General features: G+C 41.7%; 1 pseudogene; it reads right to left on the bottom strand.

The window, feature by feature from the left end:
- Positions 1–1,847: 1,847 nt before the first annotated feature.
- The window catches only part of LOC126083168 (transforming protein RhoA-like), a 512,020-nt pseudogene continuing 507,867 nt past the window's right edge, over positions 1,848–6,000 (bottom strand).

Raw genomic sequence — 6,000 nt, 5'->3', positions numbered from 1 at the left:
GCTCTGGTGAGGACCTCCAGCACAATGTTGAGTAAGAGCGGTGATAAAGGGCATACTTCTCAGGTTCCCAATAGTAAGGGGAGTGCTTTCAGGCTCTCTCCATTTAGGATGATATTGGCTATTGCTTTGTATAAATGCCCTTTATTATGCTGAGGGATTTTTACTTCTGTTCCTGTTTTCCTGAGAATTTTTATCATGAATGGGTGTTGAATTTTGTCAAATGCCTTTTCTGCATCAATTCATAAAATCATGTGGTTCTTGTCCTTTGTTTTATTTATATGATATATTACCTTAATTATTTTTCTAATGTTGCACCATGCCTGCATACCTGCTATGAATCCCACTTGGTCAGGATGAATTACCTTTTTGATATCTTGTTGAGTTCCATTGGCTAGAATTTTGTTGAGGATTTTTGATTCTAAGTTCATGAGGGCTGTTGTTGTTGTTAGGTGCCGTCGAGTTGATTCCGACTCATGGCGACCCTATGCACAACAGAACGAAAAACTGCCCGGTCCTGAACTATCCTTAAAATCGTTGTTATGGTTGAGCTCATTTTTGCTGCTACTGTGTCAATCCATCTCACTGAGGATCTTCCTCTTGTCCACTGACCCTTTATTCTGCCAAGCATGATGTCCTTCTCCAGGGACTGATCCCTAATGAGAACATGTGCTTACATTTTCTTTGTATATTGTGTGTTCCTCATTTTCATAGTAGTTGAATTTATTTTTGCTGAGTCGTTATGTTTTTCTTGCTTTTTATTTTGAAATATGGAATGGTTAGACTTCGTTGTGGTTATCTTAATATTTACTGCTGTTTTTGTAAGTAAGAACCTAACTTATATCGTCCTATATCACCTTGTTTTCCTCTCCATATGGAAGATCTATGCCTCCTGTATTTAGTCCCTCTTTTGTGATTATTGTAATCTTTTACATAATGACTTTAATGATTCCCTGTTCTGAGCATTTTTTTCTTTTTTAAATTAATCTTATTTTGTTTTTGTGATTTCCCTATTTGAGTTGATATCAGGATGTTCTGTTCTGTGACCTTGTGTTGTGTTGGTATCTGATATTATTAATTTTCTGACCAAAGAATTTCCTTTAGTAATTCTTTTATTTTTTTAAAAGGAATTTTCCATCTGACTTTATTTTCAAATACACTTTCTTTTTTAAAAAACCAATACACTTTCTGCAGAGATGACAAATATCAGTATTAGGAAATCCAATTATACAAAAAATAGTACATCTAGTCTGGGGTAGATATATTTATTTTTGGTAATATACATTAAGTGGCACTAATTACCCAGTAACTATAAGGTAACTAACATGAAACCATGGAACTGTAACTTTGCCACAGCTGCGTGGATTTTGGCCTTCCTGGCTGAGCACATTTTCAAAAAACTGGACGCTCACTTCAGAGCTATGCCAGTGAGACCCATTTAGGAGGAGTGTCCTGAAGTGGAGACTCGCCAGAATATCTTGCAGCTGACAGGTAATAGGAAGGACAGGTTAGGTATAAAGTAGTTAGAGCCTAATTCACAAAAGTTACCAACTTTTTCTCTTTCTAAAATGAAGCAAAGAAGTTAAGAAATTCCTTGAATTAGCACCTGGTGTGTCAGGTGGGAGTGCAGAGGAGGGCTGTTAGAGCAGTGTCAGAGGGGCCCTGGTGGGCCAGAGGGGCTGGACATCATTAATAATCATGGTTGGCTTCTAAATACTGGTAGCAAGATGACTTCTGATTTGTAACCTTAGGTAAATAATAGATAAATGAAAAGGCAAGTAATCATACACTAAGATTAATAAACAGCACTTCAAAATTAACTATATGAGGGCTGTGCTTATAGCGAGGTTTCACAAGATAAGGCACCCAGATTTTTTCTTCCCACGTCTGGCTTGCATAGCCGCTCTCGTGGCCATTTCAAAAACCTCCCTCACTCCCTCTTTGGTCTTTGCTGAACACTCCATGTACCCAAAAGCACCAATCTTGTTTGCCATATCCCTGCCTTCTTCAGGTTTTACCAGCTCCTCGTTCATCTTGTAGCTCCCGCCTTGTGTGCTCATCATTCCAGAGATCCTTCTTATTCCCAACCAGGATGATGGGCACATTGGAACAGAAATGCTTGACTTCTGGGGTCCATTTTTCTGGGATGTTTTCTAAACTAACAGGGCTGTCGATGGAGAAACACATCAGTATGACATCAGTGTCCAGGTAGGAGAGGGGCCTCAGACGCTCATAGTCTTCTTGCCCAGCTGTGTCCCACAAAGCCAACTCTACCTGCTTTCCTTCCACTTCAATATCTGCCACATAGTTCTCAAACACTGTGGGCACATACACCTCGGGAAACTGATCCTTGCTGAAGACTATGATCAAGCTCCATCACCAACAATCTCCAGTTTCTTCCTGATGGCAGCCATCACTTACAAATGTGCTGCGAGATGCCCGGCCTGTGTGGCAGAAGTTCTACAAAGTACCTTGAACTTCTCAAATGAAAGGCACTTTGGCGGTGACTCCGAGTCCGACCTTTCGTGGAGAGGACGCCGCTCCACGAGTCGCGAGCTTGGAGACGCTGGCTGGTCGCTGAGGAGGCGGCGGCAGACTAACAAGAGAACCGAGGAAGGATGGCACGTGGCGGGCGGGAGCTCGAGTGAGTGAGGGCGGGCGGTGGTGGGACGGCAGTAAGCGACGTCTCCTTTAGTAATTCTTGTAGCTTTGGTTTGGTTTTTGCAAATTCTCTAAGCTTGTGTTTATCTGTAAATGTTTTAATTTCACCTTCATATTTGAGAGAAAGTTTTGCTGGATATATGATTCTTGGCTGACAGTTGTTCTCCATCAGTGCTCTATATATGTCATCCCATTGCCTTCTTGCCTGCATGGTTTCTGCTGAGTAGTCTGAACTTCTTGATTCTCCTTGGTAGGTGACTTTTCTTTTATCCCTGTCTGCTTTTAAAATTTTCTCTTTATCTTTGGTTTTGGCAAGTCTGATGATAATATGCCTTGGTGATTTTCTTTTTGGATCAATCTTGCATGCGGTTCGATGAGCATCTTGGATAGATATCCTTTCGTCTTTCACGATGCCAGGGAAGTTTTCTGCCAACAGATCTTCAACTATTCTTTCTGTATTTTCTCTTATCCCTCCCTGTTCTGGAACCCCAATCACATGCAAGTTATTCTTCTTGATAGAGTCCCACATGATTCTTCATTTTTTTCATTTCTTTTATGTGATTTTCTTCAACTATTTTGGTGTCAATTGCCCTACCCTCCACCTCCCCCACTCTGCATTTCAATTCCTTGATTCTGCTTCTCTGACTTCCTCTTGAGTTGCCTAATTCTGTAATTTTACTGTTAATCTTTTGGATTTCTGAATGCTATCTCTCTATGGATTCTTGAAGCTTATAAATTTTTCTACTATGTTCTTGAATAATCTTTTTGATTTCTTCAACTGCTTTATCAGTGTGTTCATTGGCTTTTTCTGTAGATTGCCTTATTTCATTTTTGAGGTCATCCCTGATGTCTTGAAGCATTCTGTGTATTAGTTTTTTATATTCTGCATCTGGCAATTCCAGGATAGTATCTTCATTTGGAAAAGATTTTGATTCTTTAATTTGGGGATTTGTAGAAGCAATCATGGTCTGCTTCTTCATGTAATTTGGTATCGACTGCTGTCTCCAAGCCATCTAGAAGATATTGTAATGATTTATTTTATATTGCTCACTGAGTCTTATCTTCTTGTTTTGTTTTGTTTCAATATACCCAGATGGGCTACTAGGTTGCGCTGTCTTGATTGTTGTAGCCTTTGAATTGTTTATGTCCTATTACCAGCTGGTTTGAGCTGTTACCAGATATATAAGCTGAAGAGTCCATTCGCTATTCTTGAATAGAATCAGCTTAAGTGTTCTGATTTTGGGTCACCAAGTGTGTGGTGTAGACTGTCACCTATTAACTTAGAGGAGTAGTGGTGATAGTTGTGTGCACCAGATTCTAGTAGCAGCAGGGGGCACACTCCAAGGAGGGCAGGATGCTGACAGCATTCCTCCACGTGCCAGTGAGGTAAGAGTGTCTCTATTTCTAGAGCGTTTTGGTGGGTGGGCTCTGCAGCTGTACCTTAGGCACCCAATGCTTGTAACTCTAAAGATTGGTAGGCGTCACTATCCTAAGATCCCATTAGCAGGTGGCTAGGTGGTTTGGGTGGAGCTTCAGCCCTCAGTTCCCCTGTGTGGATCAGTGAGGGCTCTGTTTAATAGGTAGAAAGGCATCAGACCTTGAAAACTTCTCTTTCCACTTGTCTGCTACAAGAATTACAGTCAGATCTCTATCAGAATTGCCTTTGCATTATAACAGCCACCTTGTTCCCTGTAGGGATGAAAGCCAAGGACTGTGGATCTCAAATGCTTGGCTGGAACTGATTCTGTATTTTTATTCCAGTTTAGGGAAATCAGGGAAGAATTTTTTTCCCCCTGGTTGTTAGTTGCTGCTTCTCTCAGGCCAGGAGAAAGGGTTAGGAGAAAGAAAAAAAAAACCTCAGAGTACTTCACTCCCTGGCCTAGGAAATTCCAATGTTAATGAAGCCAGCTGGGGCAGGGAGGGGAGGGGTCAGATAGATAGGAGAGAGTAGCCACGGGAAATATAGACAAAGTTACTTATCTTGCTTGGTGATGACTGTTTTATCTGAGATTCCAAAGGGGCCTGTAGCTTGTGTGGGCTGGCTTGGTTGAGATTGCCCCCCGAGGGTCAGGCCTGTGTCCCGTGCTTACACCATCTCAGAAAGCTGTGCTCAGCTCCTCTGCGCTTAGTCCAAAGCCCAGCATCAAGGTTTTCTGACTGGGACTGTGGCTCCAGGCTCTGAAAACAATTGCTGCTTCTCCGTGGTTGCTAGCTCTCTTGTCAGCGGCATCAGCGTGCAGCCTGCTTGCACTGGCTGAGCCTGTACCAAGGTTACTCCAGCGGTTTATGGGTTAGGGCTGTGTCCTGTGCTTGCCCCGTCTCAGTAAGCCGCAATCAGCCCCACCACTCTGGTATCGGGGAACCACGAGGGCTCAAGGCTGCAGCTCAGGACGCCGGTTCCAGAAGCGGCCGCTGCTTCAGGGCGCGGTTTTCTCTCCTCTGTCACTCAGGTCAACTCTTTAGTTCTGTGTTTGATGTTCGGGGTTCGTAGATTGTCATGTATATGATCAATTCACTTGTTTTTCCAAGTCTTTTTTGCAAGAGGGATCCACAGTAGTTCTACCAAGTCAGCCATCTTGGCCCCGCCTCCTCCTTTTCTAATTTTTTTATTTGCTTTCTTCTGGTGGCTGAGGGTTTCTTTTGTTGCTCTCTTTCTATTTGTTCAAGTTGTAGGGATAATTCTTTGATTTTGGCTCTTTCTTCTTTTTGGATATGTGCATTTATTGATATGAATAAATGAGCACTGCTTTCGCTGTGTCCCAAAGATTCTGATAAGAAGTGTTTTCATTCTCATTGTATTCTATGAATTTCTTTATTCCATCCTTAATGTCTTGTATAACCCAGTCCTTTTTGAGCAGGGTATTGTTCAGTTTCCAAGTGTTTGATTTCTTTTCCCTGCTTTTTCTGTTATCGATTTCTATTTTTATGGCCTTATGGTTAGAGAAGATGCTTTGTAATATTTCAGTGTTTTGGATTCTTCTAAGGCTTGCTTTATGACCTAATATGTGGTCTATTCTAGAGAATGTTCCATGTGCACTAGAAATAAAGTATAAATGGCTGCTGTTGGGTGGTGCATTCTGCATATATCTATGAGGTCATGTTGGTTTGTTGTGGCATTTTGATCTTCCGTGTCTTTATTGAGCTTCTTTCTGGATGTCCTGTCCTTCACCGAAAGTAGTGTGTCAAAGTCTCCGACTATTACTGTGGAGCTGTCTGTCTCACAGTTCAATGCTGTTAGAATTGTTTTATGCCTCTTGCAGCCCTGTCATTGGGTGCATAAATATTTCATATGGTTATATCTTCTTTGTATATTGTCCCTTTAATGATTATATAGTGTCCTTC

This window comes from Elephas maximus, chromosome 9 (genome assembly GCF_024166365.1).
Source record: "Elephas maximus indicus isolate mEleMax1 chromosome 9, mEleMax1 primary haplotype, whole genome shotgun sequence".
NCBI lineage: Eukaryota > Metazoa > Chordata > Mammalia > Proboscidea > Elephantidae > Elephas > Elephas maximus.
Note: the sequence above shows the minus strand (reverse complement) of the source record. Positions and strands in the feature narration are given on the sequence as shown.